Source organism: Thamnophis elegans, chromosome 9 (genome assembly GCF_009769535.1).
Source record: "Thamnophis elegans isolate rThaEle1 chromosome 9, rThaEle1.pri, whole genome shotgun sequence".
Lineage (NCBI taxonomy): Eukaryota > Metazoa > Chordata > Lepidosauria > Squamata > Colubridae > Thamnophis > Thamnophis elegans.
Window position 1 is genome coordinate 29,437,280 of NC_045549.1, and position 16,190 is coordinate 29,453,469.

A 16,190-nucleotide genomic window follows, 5' to 3' on the forward strand; every position below is an offset into this window, starting at 1 on the left:
ATCGATTTCTTTACATTTATTTGCCATGTCACTGCTGTTATGCTTCTTTTCATATATATAAATTGGCAACATCATTTTAATTGCCTTTACCTCATCAGGTAGGGAGGGGTGTGTGTGTGTGTGTGTGTGTGTGTGTGTGTGTGTGTGTGTGTGTGTGTCAGGAGTGGGCTTCAAAAATTTCAGCAACGGGTTCTCTGCCTGGTTTCTGGGTGGGCGTGGCTATGGTGCGCATGACCTAGTTGGCCTCCACCACCGGGGGGAGGGCATTTTCAGCTTCCCCAGGCTCCAGAGGCTTTCCCCGAGACTCGGGGAGGCCAAAAACAGTCTCCCCCTGCCTCTAGAGGCCCTCCAGAAATGGGCCTGTTTCCAGAACTTCCAGGAGGCCTGTTTTTTTCCCTCCCTGAGCCTCCACATGGGCCTTGCACTTACATCGCATCCAAAGTGGGCCACATGGAGACTACTGGGAGGGGAGGAGTGGGAGGGAGGGATGGGGTGGGCAGGGCCAGCCAAGTGTGGGATTTCGAAGTTCTCCGAACCAGCCATACCATTAGCTATGGGCTTTCCCTGCCTGATGTGTATATAAAATTCCTTTGGACAAGAAAAAAAACATTGATGATGGTTTATTATGACAAAACAGTGGTGGGTTGTAGGCAGTACACCCTGGTACGGGCGTACCGGAGCCTGCCCGGCGTACCGGATACCATTCAGGTATGGTGCTCCAGAGAGCCCACCCACCTGCCCGAGCTTCTTACCAGTCTGTTAAGTCATCGGCGCTTCCGTGCATGTGCGATACTCCACTGAGCAACTAGAGCATCGTGGAGGCTCACGGAGGTGCTAAAACGCATGTGCGTGCTGCACGCATGTGCACGTGGACACCATGTGGACGCTGCCGGGCCCGTTCCAACCGTAATGGTTGGAACGGGATCCGGAACCCATCACTGGGACAAAACTATATATTCTGGAATCACTATGGAGCATGAAGTTTTATATCTATAAAAGGGTGTTAGCTTTTCCAATTAAAAAAAAAACCCATTTCCATTCTTGAACTTCTGCACTAAATATCAGGAAATAAATCACAAGATATAACCCTCTCTTGAATGTGCTAACATTTTTTTTGTTTCCACATCTATTCCAGAGGGACATAATTCTGAGAAATCATATACATTGCAAGTGTTTTTAAAATAAAACCTCACCAACCCAAATGTGCTGCTATACTTAAAATTTTCATAGATATATTTGTAATATGCAGCTTTTGATCAGAATTTTAATTAAATGTGCTTTATTGAAGCTCTCTTAACAATATTTTTTTTAATCTGACCAGTCCAAAACAGAATACTTAAGAGATCAGGATAATTTAATTTTGTTAGATTAACATAAAATGGATGCAGTGCAACCAGTCATGGTAGTCAGCAGATATATCTCAATGTCTTATTTCTTCTAAACATTTCAAAACTTCCAGCAAGTATTTTAGCAAAGATATGCCATTTTGATTTGAATTCCCATGCTTTCATTTTAAAAGAGTTTTGGAATTTCTATTTCTCATTTTAAAATAATTTATTAAAAGTAACTGCAGATAGTCCTTGACTTTTCAAGGTTCATTTAGTGACCTTCTGAAGTTACGATGGCATTGAAAAAAGTAGCTAATGACCATTTTTCACACTTATGAAGCATTGCAGCATCCCCATGGTCATGTGACTTCAGATGCTTAATTGGTTCATATTTATGATGGTTGCAGTGTCCAGGGTCATGTGATTACCTTTTGTGACCTTCTGATTAGCAAAGACCTTCTGGGAAGCCTGATTCATTTAACAACCATGTTACTAGTGTTATTAATTTCACAACTGCAGTGATTCATTTAACAATTGTTGCAAGAAAAGTTGTAAAATGGGGCAAAACTCACTTAACAACTGTCTTACTTAGCAACATAAATTTTGAGCTCAATTGTGATTGGAAGTAGAGGATTCCCTGTATGATCTGCAATTAAAATAAGACACACAAGAAAGCAAATGATGCAAACAATTTCAAAATCTCATTAAAATAATTGTCAATAAATATACATTTATTGTATATTTATTGACAATTATTTAAATTCTGGCTGGGGAATTCTGGAAGTTGAAGTCCGGACATCTTCAAGTTGCCAAGGTTGAGAAACACTGATGTAGATGATAACAGAGGTGGGCAATCTGAGATCCAAGACCACATGCAATCCTTAGTGTCTCCTTGCTGAAAATGCCCGGGTGGTTTGCTTTCAAACATTTTGAGATGTGCATACAAAAAAATTAGTATAAGCCAAAGTAGATAGTATTTTAAAAATAATTATCTGCCAAATATTTGTCATAAATGTACTTGTTTTTCCCTGTGAAGCTGTCTGCATATGTGACATTGTCCTGGCCACTTTATATAAAGCGGATTTGCCCTCTGAAATCAGCCCCATCTCCCAATATTTATTGCAAAATCCATCTACCAGAAGCTGCTTCTCTCCACTGCAGAGTTTAAATGAAAGATTTTCGGGGAAGGGATTTTAAAAATATTTTATAAGCAACATATTCTGTATTTTTTGCTCAGAAATTAATTTCACAATGGTAGTGTTATATTCAGACACCACTGAAGCTATAAATCAAGTTTGCCCTCTGAGTTTAGAGGCAGGACAAACTCCTTCAGTACTTAGGCAATTTGGCTGGGCTTTGGCTGCACCAGCAAAATGTATGTGTTTGCATTGGTGTGAACTTTTGTTTCTGTGTGTCTACCATTGATTTTAAAAAATGTATGTCGTTTTCTTTTTTAAGAAACATAATAAACATAGTTAAAATTGGGACAAATTATGTACCTTTGCACGGTGCCACACTGCTAACACAGGTTGCTTTTTTTTTTTTTAATGTTAGGGATTTGTCCCAAATCCTCATTTGGTGATTCCTTCTCTCTCTCTCTCTCTCCCCCTCTCCCTCTCTCTCTCTCAAAAAATTGTTTAACTCACCCTTGCTTTCACAAAACTTTCCAAATTAATTGTCTTTTGCGCATAATCCACAGACTCTCTAATATCAGTGTAAAGATTGCCGTTAATTCCAGAGGGGTTTATAATAAAGCCTTCATTGTTTTCTGCCCTATTATCTAATCTGTCTGGCTCCTTTTGTCTATTTTCTTTGCCCTGTTGATATTAACTCTGTTCTCTGCATTCATTTCTATGAATTTACTGCACATGCTTTAATATAATGTCTATATCACTATTACTATTATATTAGATAGTAGTATAGGCACAAGGTATTAGACATGTATGTTTATGTTTTAATATCAAAAATGTTTATATTACAGTATCTAATTGTACAAATAATTTCCAACCTTCTGCATTATATATTGAAATGCTGAGTTCATGTATAAATTGATCATCACACAAAGTATGATGATAGGATAGGCCAAAAACTCAGGGAGACAATGACGGCACCCAACCTTGCTAATTATTCAAATGTTAACTAATAGTTTTCAAATATATATTTATGTAAGACTAATTGCAATATCGTGTGAATTTAGAATTTTGCCATCCACCAAATGCATATTATATTGCATTACTCGATATGCTGATCTAATGAGTATAATTAGCATGGATTAGAAAACAGTGTATGTAAATCTCCTTTCCTGAATGCTGTGAAAGTTTAGGAAAGTTAGTTTCAGGTTTTTTTGTCATTATTATTAAGCTATAATGAGATGGTTGTTATTTCCTGTATATAATAGAATATCTACCTCAATGCTGTATTCAACTCCGGCTCCATAACCTGTTTTATTTTAAAGGTGTTGGCTTAATTTTTAAAAAAATTGGATAGTGGCATGCAATGAATACTAGAAACTCAGATAAACAGATTCTTACCAAAGGTGGTATCCTGCTGGTTTGCAACGATTCAGGCAAACCGGTAGTGGTGGCAACAGGAGGCTCCGCCTACATGCCCAGACTTCATCACGGATGCTCTGCACATTCCAGCTCTGAACCGGTAGGGAAAGTAAGAGGATTTCATGCCTGATTCTTACCAAATTGAAATCAAAATTCTATATTTTAGGGCATTCGCTGGCTGGGGAATTCTGGGAGTTGAAGTCCAGACACCTTCAAGTTGACAAGGTTGAGAAACACTGTTTTAGGGTGTGTTTTCACGATAATGAACTAACAATAATAAACACTTATGTGTATCAGTGTGTTTTAATAACATTTGTCAGGTTCTTTTGCCTTTGAACCTGAACCCTGAGAAAAAGATTGTTCCTTTTTCTCAAGACTCAGGTTCCTTCTGTTCCTTTGTACTAAACCATGAGGGCTGCTAACTGCAATAACTCTAAGTTTTATTCCAGTTGATAAAATCTTTAAGAAACTCTCTTCAAGCCAGAGAGCCTCGAGTGATCAGTAGTAATAAATCACTTTCCACCCACACCTACATAAGCCTTAGAACAAATTGTTGCTCTTCAGCATGAGAAACGCATCCTGAAGGAAAGAAATCTGGCTGCTTCTGCATATGTGACCCATCACCCATCTCTCTTTCAGCTTCTGTTTCTTCTAAGCCTGTAATTCTTTTCTCCTGGTGTGATTACTCTTTATTGTTCTACAAAGTCTACCTTTACCGAATTTATTCCACAGAGTATTTGCCATCAACATCAGCAAATCTTTGTATTTCAAACATATGGCACATTGTCCGAACTGTAACGTGGGACTCCTTATATAAAATAGAACAGTAAAATATGTGTGAAATATGTTTTTCAAATGTCATGTTCTGCCCCCCAGCACAAACTCATGGTTGCTAGCGTCAGTATGCATTAGCAATGTTACTGTACAGTATTTGAAAGTGGTTCAACCACATTTATTGCTCAGGCCATTAAAGAGCACTGGCGGGAGACAGTTGAGAGAAAGAAACTAGGCTAAAAGGAAGCATGCCCTGTAAGTCAGCTAAATCATTCAAGTATGTAGCTGAAGTTTTGGTGCAAGTGGTTAAAAATAGAGTGTGGATTAAATATTAATGTGAATTAGTATATAAACTTACAGTACATAATGTGTTTACCTATTTATCTTTTTATTCTATTTAACAAGATGAAAGTATGTACTTGGAGCTGATTTCTAGATGATTTCAATATAATAAGAAGATTGCATTTGCTCACGTCAGTTTCCCCTATGAAGTAACCTATTAAGATTTAAAACAAAAACAAAAGACTACAATACAACTGTATTTTTGGTTCAGTTTAATTCAGAATTTATGCCCTAGAATCAGTTTAAGTTTTGATCCTGGAATATATTAAACATTCTTTATTATACTAAAAGTCCAACATCTTTTGCTTTATTTATTTATACATCAAATTTACACACACTCATCTCACTCTCTGAATTACTTGGGCAGTTTACAGATAAAAGCCATATAAAAGGACAGAAAGCAAAATTAAAAACAGGTGAAAATGTAGTTAAAATTTTCGGTTGGTATGTTTCTTCTTCCTGCTTCTGGAATATATTGAGAACTTTATCACTTTTGCATATAAAACAGTCCTCTATTATTTACAATGGTTATAAGCAGTCTATATTCTGAAAACAGGAGCAAAGGCTGAAGATCATAAATAAAAATTTCTAGTGAGTCATGGTGCTTCCCTTTCTCCACCTTAGAAATTAATCAGTAACAAAAGTTAAAGAAAATATGCTTAAAACTCTAATGTTGTGTATAATAGATTTTCATCAAGCAAGAATGAAATAGAGAATGCCTGAACTGGATCCCACTTAAAACTTCATCTTCTTACATTTATCAGAATAAGTCACATTACTGGTGAATATATACAGTAGACTGATCTTAGCCGATAGGGTTGCTCTACTGTCTCCAATATAAATTCACTCTAGCTGTAGGGCACATAGATAATGAGACACTGCCAAACTTTAGCACAATTGTGCTTTGCAGTGCATTATTCATTGCACATTTACGGTATATCTGTTTCGAGGAACAAGATGGTGTCAGCCATAGTGTGCCTTATATTGGTGTGACTGTTGTGTTCCATGTCATGCATTTCATAAAGTTATCCTTTCTTATAATCTAATGGACAGGAAGAGAAGTTCTCATCTGAAATGCATCTATTTCTGCTCTTGATCTCCTTGGAAATAATGCTTTATAAGGGCTTCGGGGGAGGAGCCTGCCGCCGTCGGGAGCTCAATGAAGCTCCTGTCAGGATTCTGGTTCGTATATCTTATAAGATCTATAGATATCTCCCCTTTCTGGCAGAAAGGGGCAGGGAGAAGGTCAGTCGTTAGGATCTCTTTGTAATTCATAGCCTTTTTTTTGCTGTGAATGGAGAAGAGGTTCAACATTAGCTGAGCCTTTACTCCGGCCAGTTTTCCGCGCTGCCTTTTTGCAGCCCTAGGCAGATTGCCCCCCCCCCAGGACAAAGCTAAGCTATTTAAAAGTCAATCCGGGCGGGGACCATTCCTGAGGAATTTCTTCTATTACTATCTAAAATACCAGCTTCAATTTCGCAAAAAGCTCCCTTTCTTTTTTAGCTGCGTCACAAGATGGCGATCTCGTAGCTTTTGTGTTTGATGTGACGTACTTAGTCAGCCCTACCCTCCTGAAGGCTTCTCCGTACTAATTGCTAAAAGATAACTGAGGGGAGCAGAGACTTTGATTTTTGGCTCGCTTGATTGCTTGTCTTTATTTTTACTCTGGAATGGCTCCCAAATCTAAACAGAAGCGCTTCCTTAATAACATATCTCCAAAAACTGCTATGAAGCCGCTACCCTTGCCTCCTACACCCTCCACGGGAGATTTGTTAACACAAGAATTTCTTCTCAAAACGCTTAATGATTCAGACAGGAAATTAATCAACTGATATCGGATTTATATGATCAATTTGATGCTAAAATTGCTCAGGCAAAGAAGGATATGATCGGAGTAATGACAGTCATGACAGATTATATTGCTGAAACGGAGGACAAATTGGAACTTTTGGAAGAAACTAATCTTAATTTGATATCCAAAATTCAAACGTTACAACAGGAAATTGAAAATGCTCAAAACAACTTGTCATGATAAATTATAATAAGACTGCCTTTGCCATAAGAGTTAGAGGATTGCGTGAAACCACAGGAGAATTTGAAACAGATCTTCTTGAGGCTTTCAGCCGCTTGGTGGGAAGTCGGGATTTAACTTTGATTGGCAGATTCAAAGAATTTACCGCCAGAATTCGTGGGTAGCAAAACAGCGACAGCTTCCGAGGGACATAATTATATACTTTACCACAAGGAATCCAGAAATGAGATAATACAGAGGCTTTACAGCAGAGGTTGAGAATTGATGGACAGGACTTGATTGTTTTTAAAGAGTTACCATCTCAAATATTAAGATCAAGGAGAGAGTACGCTTTCTTAACCGAAGAACTCAGAAATTCTCAGATTCCATACAAATGGGAAGTCCCAGCTGGTATTACAGTTACATTTGGCAACCAAAACACCGCATTAATTCTCTCTGTGAAGCCCGAGAATTTTACTACGAGACCCTGAAGGCGGACTTCCTGATTCATCCGGACCTGGGGAGAGACAAGGAGAAGGAGAAGACAAACAGCGAGACACGTGGCTACAAGGCGGAGGGTGTTGCTTTCCTCTTCCGGAAGGGCAGAAGACTAAAGAATAAAGACTTAGCGATGTTCTTAAGCTTTATGATTTCCGTCTGGGATAAAATGGAAAAGTTGTATATCGATGATGAGACATGGAGACTGAAAGAAGCGTTGCTGATTGTGGACACATATTGTATATAAGATTTGTCTGAACTCTAACTCAAATTGCGCATGAATTATTTTCCTAGGCGAGGAGAGCGGAGATTGCGATCTTTTTGAGTTGTGGTCTGGGACGAACGGAGTTGGGAGGCGCGTGGGAGAGGGAAGGGTAGCGAAAGCTTAATTAGACTACCTGGGGCTAGAATGCAAGCTGATGTTTGTTTGAGTTGCTATTCAATATAAGGTCAAGAAAGATTGGTCGGAGAGTCTTCAGAAGTGTAGTAAATATGGGAGGAGCAATGGATGCGGATAAAATATATATGTGGATATGATAAAGGCAGGGTGGAAGGTAAAAATTTACATGTGGAGGTGGGTAAGGATAGAAAGGGAGGTGTTGGAAATGAAAAAATGAAAGAAGTACTTGAGTTTAATGGTTTATAGAAAGAGTGTGGATATTCGGATAAAAAGAGATAAATTAAAGGTCTGAATAGATAGACAAAGCAATGAGACTTTTAGTTGGGAATCCTAATTGATCAACTTACCTGGCTCTTAATACAGTTTGAAACCCTGCAAGTAGTAAAATAACCGAAATTTGGAATGAGCTACATTGTTTAAGATTTACAGATAATGGGAAGCTGTGTTAACGTAGTGGGTTTATTGACCCTTCTTGTTTCTCCTTTTTTGTGTGTGTGTGTGTGTTTTTTTATTTTGTATTTTTACTATTCTCTTTTTTTTTTCCTTTGGCTTTACTTTTATTTTATTTTTTATAATTTTAAAGTTAGCTGGCCTTATTATACTCAAATGCTTGTTAAAGAATTATGCCGGGTATGGGACCTGCGAAGCCGTAAGGGGGTTAGGGAGGGGGGATTATAGGGGGGAGGGGGGAGGGTGGAATTACAGTTTCAATTCTTAGAACAATAAGAATTCACTTGTATACTGCGGCTCGTTTTTTTTTTTCTTTTTCTCTTTTAAAACAAACTGAAATGTATGGATACACCAAAGCGAGGAGAAGAGGGAAAGAGGAGGGAGAAGTAAAGAGGGAGTGAGAGGGAATGTAAGGAGGGTGAGATGGAGGGAGGGGGAGATGTCTGAGGGGGAAGGGAAGTAGAAGAGGGGAATGCTGGAGGGTGAAATGAAAGTTGGAGGGGGAGAAGAGAGGGTGTATGGGGGAATGAAGTGTCATGTTGGGTTTTTTTTTCTCTTTTTTTTTTTTTACGCACAGTATATAAGTGATTGTATAAAATGAAAATGAAAATGAAATAAATAAAATGTATTCTAGAAATAATGCTTTAAGGATTTTTTCTTATTGCATAGCTGCAGGAAGCATATTCAAAACACATGGATATTTTTTGGTTTTTGAATGAGACATCATGTTTAGATGTTTCTCTTCAAACATATTTCAAGGACCACACTATGCTTCCTTTTCACTTTTGCTATAACCAGAAAGTACATATAATTTGAAGTATTAGGAAAAATTACTGCATAGACCTACCTAAACCCCCCAATGATTCCCTATAGCATTTTTTTTTGTGTTCTTTAGTGGTTTGGTGTATACAATGAGGTTTTTTTGATTTTTTTTGTTTTAATTGAACAAAAACACACAAAAAGAATCATCCTTCATTACATCTTGTAGAAAGCATGTCGATTGGTTACAGATAACTTTCGTGCATTTCTTCCACAGTCATTACTTATAGTTCGTATTAGATTATACGCTTTAAATAAAAAATCTTTGTATATCTTACTATCAATGTACCACCATTCTCATTTGACTACAATTATTTGAACATGCTTTTACCTCAATAATTCATACTTGAAGACAAACCATATAATGGCATTCATTAGCTATTTCAAAAAATCCTCCAATAACATTATACCTTTATAACATCATTTAAGTAAAAGTCAATTAATAAAGTTTCTAAACCTTTCCCTCCTTTCCCTCCTAACTCACTGTTTAGAATTTATATACAAGTTACTTTTGCCAATATCATAGCATGAATATATTGAAACAATGTCCATTGACATTTCCCTGTTGTTATTATAATTGGCTAAAAATCATTTACTATTTATGTCCCATCTCCTCTCGTCAGACCCCTCCCCCCAAAAAACCTTACACCTTTATAACAAGATCTAAATAAAAATTGTTAATAAATTTATAGGTCTTTTTCCCAAGTCACAATTTGCAATTTATATTCAAATTTCTTTTACTAGATTGCCAATACATGTATATATCATTAAGCTGTATCCATTATCATTTAATTATTGTTATAGTTAATTAATTGTTAGTGAATAAACATTTGGTAACAATCTAAAACAATCTAAGAGTTACAAAATTCCTACTTATTAATCACCAAAACCAACTAATTTTTTATTATCAACTTTCATTGTCAACCTGTATCTTTCCAGTAACAAAACAGTCTTATCTCTCTTGCCAATTGTGGTGTCAGTCTTCTTTTTATCTCCTTTATAAGGTTTTTATAGACTCCTCTCTGCACTTTGTTGCTTGAAGGATCTCTCGGGTAATCTCGTTGCCCACCAGCTGCTACTAAAATTAGCTTGTCTTTAGTTTTCAATCTTGCTTCTGAAAAAAAATCTCTTCTTAAGTCCATCATCATTACTATTTTTTTCTTCTGTGTCCTGGGTAGAGCTCCAATTCGTCGAATTCCCTTTTCCATATTCCCTTCATTCCACTTTCACCCACATTGCTCCATTAATAAATTCATCTATTGTCTTATCTTTATCTTCTATATCTTCATTCTCCCCTTTAATTTTTGAGGCTCCAAACTCATCATCTTTTGCTGTGAGGAAGACTAGTCTTTCCAACTTCTTCTCAATTCTCCTGTATCCTTCCAATAGATTTTGAATTCCAGCCAAAATATTTTGGAATTTTAAGGTTTCCTCATCTGAATATTGATCCATGTTTCCAAAACAGAAGAAAGAAAGAAAAAACTAATAGCCACTGCCACTCTAGCTTTCCAGGCCTCTTTTATTTTTTATTTTATTTATTTCCTCATCTGAATATTGATCCATGTTTCCAAAACAGAAGAAAGAAAGAAAAACTAATAGCCACTGCCACTCTAGCTTTCCAGGCCTCTTTTATTTTTTATTTTAGATTGACTTGAACACAAGTTCTTTTATGCTCTTCAAAGGAGAAGGGTTCTGTTTCCTCCCCTTTCTTTCCCCTGCCAAAATAGTTCTCAAAGGCAACTGTGAAAACAATTCATGCCCTTGGCTCTTTATCAGTTTCTGTAAACAAGTTGCAAACCCTTCAGCTACAAAGTCAGTGAAGTCAAAGAAGGAAAGAAAAGAGATATGTTGTTTAAAAAACCCAGTCTCTGGGGCGGAGAAGGAGGAGGACCACGTCACGATGTCACAATGTGCGGTCTCGATACTCTGAGACCGCCATGAACACTTTTGCTGCTGGACGATTCATTGAGACCTAAACCGTCCCGTAGAGATGGTGATCAGGAAGACGAAGCCTTGCTGTTCTCAGGGACATTGCAAAGTCCCTGATCGACCCAAGGGAAGCGCTTCAAGCTGGTGGTAAACAGGCAGCCCCCAGGTTGATTAAATCAGGATGCTCCAGAAGGAAGGAAGTGAAAAGAGAAAGTGAGTCCATCTGGTGAGGTATTTTTTTCTATTTTGCAAAAGACTGCCCAAAGAAATTTTTCTTTAAAGCCAAATTAGATCCTTAAGCAAAAGAACTGAGTGGTGAAATTAACCCTAATTGGCTTGCTGTGGAAAGCTTTTTTTTTTCTTTGTAACTTTTCTTTGTGGATTGAAGTGCTTGCAACGTTTCTCATTTCTCCTCTTAAAGTGAACGGATTGATTTTTTCTTCTTCTGCTTTTTGTTGCTTTATTTTTTGACTTCTGTATTAAAACTTTCTTCTTATTTTAATAATTCTTCCTATTACTTGTTATTAAATTTCACTAAAAGAAATCTACAGAACTTTGTTTCCTATAAGCTAGAGATAAATATTAGAAAGTAAAAGTAGCACACTGCCACTTGGAGGTATACAATGAGTTTTGTTGAGAAAGTCATCCATAATGGCTGTCATGTGGCCAGCATGACTAAATGTCAAAGGCACATGGAATGCTGTTACCTTCCCACTATTTTTCTAGTTGCATTTTTACACACTTTCGAACTGCTAGGTTGGCAGAAGTTGGGGCAAGTAATGGGAGCTCACTCCGTTATGTGGCACTAGGGATTTGAACTGCTCACCTTTCTGATCAACAAGCTCAGCGTGTAAGCTACTGAGCCACTACGTCCCTATTTAGCAATATAACATACAGCTTTTCCTGTACTAGTGCCTAATTGATAGAGTAGCCTCCTTCATTGAAATATGGCATGACTTTATTTCATTTTCCTCAAAAATTCATTAGATTAATTTTTCTTATTTCTTTGCCACCATTGCTGTTATTACATTGTATGATAATCTTTAGGCAAATTCATTTGGATTTCATTATTAACAGTTTTATTTTAATTTCATAATCTCTTGCCAACTTATGAAAGGCAGGTGTATGATTATATTAAATATATAAACATCTGCTTCATTCTTGTACAGGTTCAATTTACTCACTATTGTCTTCTGATCCAAGGTTAATAAAACGTTTTTGTTTATTAGTGCTTGATTTATAATTTATTTTTCATTATGGGTTATGCACCATTATGCTTGTTCCAGAAATGCACTACTCGTGCTGTCAATAATAAATAAAACCAATTTGTTTACCGGCTAGAGTCCAATCTAAAATGTGAGTAGATCAAAAGGAATTCAGATCACTTATATTCTCAGGCTTCTGTGACTGTAGTGAACAGTGACAGTCCACACGAGATTTGTCCATGTGAAATTGCCAGCCAGTGCCCACCATTGAGGAAAAAGGAAAATGGACAGTGGAAGCAATGAGACAAGGGAGTGTCACCATTGTGGTCAACACATATAATCACTACCTCAACTACAGTTGGCAATGGTAATTATTTAAAAATTGGTGTAGTGGTTAAGATGTCAGCTTAGAAACCGGGAGACTGTTAGTCCTGGCTTTCCTTTTGACCTACAAGCTCTTTGGGTGATTTTGAACCAGTTATTCTCTTGGAGCTAACCTCACCGGTTTGTTGTTTGTAGGAAAAAGAAGAGGGATTAAAATCTAATAATATCCATCCTAGTCTGTATTTAGGTGTTAGCTATACTGCTAGTATATAATTCATGGTCACCAGGACGACCACCTGTAAATAATTTCATAAATGGTAGACAAAAAATATTCAAAATCTATGCTTTCCTCTTTGGAAAAAAGAATCTACACTTTCCCTTGCAACTGTAATCCTTTAAGCATTATTCTGAGTTGCATGCCCAGATACTTCTTATCAGAGGTGATATTCAGCAGGTTCTGATCAGTTCTGGAGAACCAGTAGCAGAAATTTTGAGTAGTTTGGAGAACCGGTAAATACCAGTTCTCTGACTGGCCCCACCCCCATCTATTCTCTGCCTCCTGAGTCCCAGATGATTGGGAGGAAATGGAGATTTTACAGTATCCTTCCCCTACCTGCCCACCAAGCCACACCCACAGAACCGGTAGTAAAAATTTTTGAATCCCACCACTGCTTCTTATGTATCTTTTCTCTTTTGCAAAAAGTACACTGAAATTGATAATCTCTTTGATGTCTTTCTTCTTATATAAAGGCATATTTTTTGTGTTAGTGTATTAAAAGTTAAAGTCATGTGCGCATGTTTTTTTTCATATCCTTCCGCAGTCAGGTGTGAGATGTGAAATGATCAGGGAATGCTCTGCTTATGGAGATTGTGCGTCCAAAATGCTTGCCCTATAAAATTGACGTGCTTTCTCTAGGCAGGAAGTATTTTTTTAAAAACCTCTTTCGGTTGGTTTCTTTATTTTTCAGTGCAAACAGGCTTTGTGTTTGTTAAAGTGTATGATGAGATTGTACATAAACATTCTGAATAATATAACTACGTTGTAAATCCATAAGTTATGTCCTTAGCATTCACCTTATCCTTGAACTTCAGTGGCATAAACATAATATTCCTGTCGCAGTAGTTCTGCATTCCCTTTATCAATTTATCAACCAAAAATGATTGTTTGTTTAACACTACTATTTGATAGGGTTGACTTCCTATCCATTGTGTTGGGTTATTATTTGTTCGTAATTGTCATCAACATGAATGCATAACAATTCTGTATTTGAAAATCTCATCTCTATTATTAATCATTTAAAATATGCATAAAAGTCACATTAAATACAATAATATTCCAGTACAATTAGAGTTCAATGTAACCAGCAATTAGTACCACCAAACTGCCAAGTGCAAAAATAGCTGCTTCTTGCATCCTACAAGAAATGGTCTCCTCAGCTCATTCTAATGTCACTTTTCATGGCTCCAACTGATGCAATGACATATGGTGGCAGTTGCTTGGTCTTTTTCCTTGGGTCATGGATACTTCTATTTTCTATGCTGAGAAAGTTCACATGAAGCAGTTAGGGGTACTTGCAAGATAACATTTATTGATGTATTAGTTTTATTTTTTAAATAAGTGATCTGCTGAAAAGAGGTGGTCTAGTTCTTCCTTTCACAGGTGTGTGTGTGCGTGTGTGTGTGTGTGTACTAGACTTTTCATTATCAAACTGGGTATCATCTTCAGTTGGGATTTGGGGTGAAGTGTCTTGCTTGTTTATATTGGCCCTGAGTGGTTGGTTGGTCTTGTGACTCAGTGATTCAACCAGTCACAAGACCAACTAATCACCTAGGTTCTATATAAACAAACAAGATACTTCATCCCAAAACCCCAACTGAAATTACCTAGTTTGGTAATGAAACGTCCAGGAGCTAAAGAGCAAGCTGGAAGACTTTTTAATGCCTTATAAGATTGAACATTTGGGTTTGTTCAAGCACAGATTTATTATAGAAGTTAAAATTGTGACTAGTGTACCTCAGAGGTTGCTAAAGAAATCCAGGTTGTACTGTTTACTTAATACATATTTCATGTGCCAAGTATATACTGTGCCAAGCATATACCAAAGCCAAGTCGAACTCAGAAGGCAATCTCCCAAAATCTTTAAAAATAGTTTAAAATCAACTGTTTTAATTCTTAATTGATTGTTTAGCACAAAGATTCTATTATTATTATACAATTGTATCACAGCGGCCAGTTGTTTCGCCGGATTTGGCATTGGTTACTAGTCGGGCCCCACCCAGGGGCCTAGGACGTCGTAACGTATTTTCGTAATATGCGTGCAGATCCAAGCAGTGCGGCTTTTTTGCATTTGACTGATGGTGATTTTGTCAATTTTTAACTGTTTTAAATGTAATTCCAGTGCTTTTGGAATAGCACCCAGTGTGCCAATTACCACTGGAATTACTACTGCTGATTTGTGCCATAGTCGTTGAATTTCAATTTTTAAGTCCTGGTATTTTGCGATTTTTTCATGTTCCTTCTCGGCGACCCTGCTATCACCTGGTATTGCAATATCTATGATTGTAACCTTGTTTTTCTCAATCAGTGTGATGTCTGGTGTATTATGCGCCAGTATTTTGTCAGTTTGTATATGGAAATCCCACAAGATCTTGACCATCTGATTTTCGGTGACTTTTTCAGGCTGATGTTCCCACAGTTTGTTGCTGTTTTAATATTAAAATTTTTGCACAAATTCCAATGGATCATTTGCGCTACTGAATTGTGCCGCAATTTATAATCAGTCTGTGCGATTTTTTACAGCAGCTGAGTATGTGATCAACAGTTTCATCAGCTTCTTTGCAAAGTCTGCATTTGGCATCATCAGAGGATTTTTCGATTTTGGCCTTAATGGTATTTGTGCGGATAGCTTGTTCTTGCGCAGCCAGGATTAGTGACTCTGTTTCTTTCTTTAATGTACCTGTTGTAACCATAACCAAGTTTGTTCACTGTCCACTTTATCTTTTATTTTTTCCAGAAATTGGCCATGCAGTGCTTTGTTCTGCCAACTCTTCATTCTTGATTTTATCACATCTTTTCTGTATTCTTGTTTCGTCTGTTGGGCCTTCAGTAGATTTTTGTTCTTTACTTCAATTAATAGATGTTCTTGACTTTCTTTTAAATAATCAGCCAGTGCATGTTTTTCTTCTTCAACTGTTTGCTTCACTTGTAATAATCCTCTGCCACCTGATTTTCGGGGCAGATATAGTCTATCAGTATCACCACGTGGATGTAAACTGTAGTGCATTGTCATTAGTTTCCTGGTTTTTCGGTCCAAAATGTCCAAATCAGTTTGTGTCCAGTTAACTATACCAGCTGTGTATCTTATAACTGGTATTGCCCAGGTATTTATGGCCTTGATTGTATTTCCACCATTCAATTTAGATTTCAAAATTTTCTTAACTCTGTTGGTGTACTCTCGCCTGACAACAGTTTTACTTCTCCATGCTTGATGTTATCCAATTGCAGAATGCCTAAGTATTGTAGGCTTCATTTTCTTTGCATTTAATTAATTGGCCATT

At 37.1% G+C, this 16,190-nt stretch overlaps 1 long non-coding RNA gene across 1 annotated transcript in view; it reads right to left on the reverse strand.

Moving 5' to 3' along the window:
* LOC116512878 overlaps positions 1–16,190 on the reverse strand; it is a 51,359-nt gene that overhangs the window by 27,393 nt on the left and 7,776 nt on the right. The window contains exon 2 of the long non-coding RNA XR_004255942.1: positions 3,860–3,972. This is a non-coding gene — a long non-coding RNA (uncharacterized LOC116512878). The remainder of the gene's footprint in view (positions 1–3,859; positions 3,973–16,190) is intronic.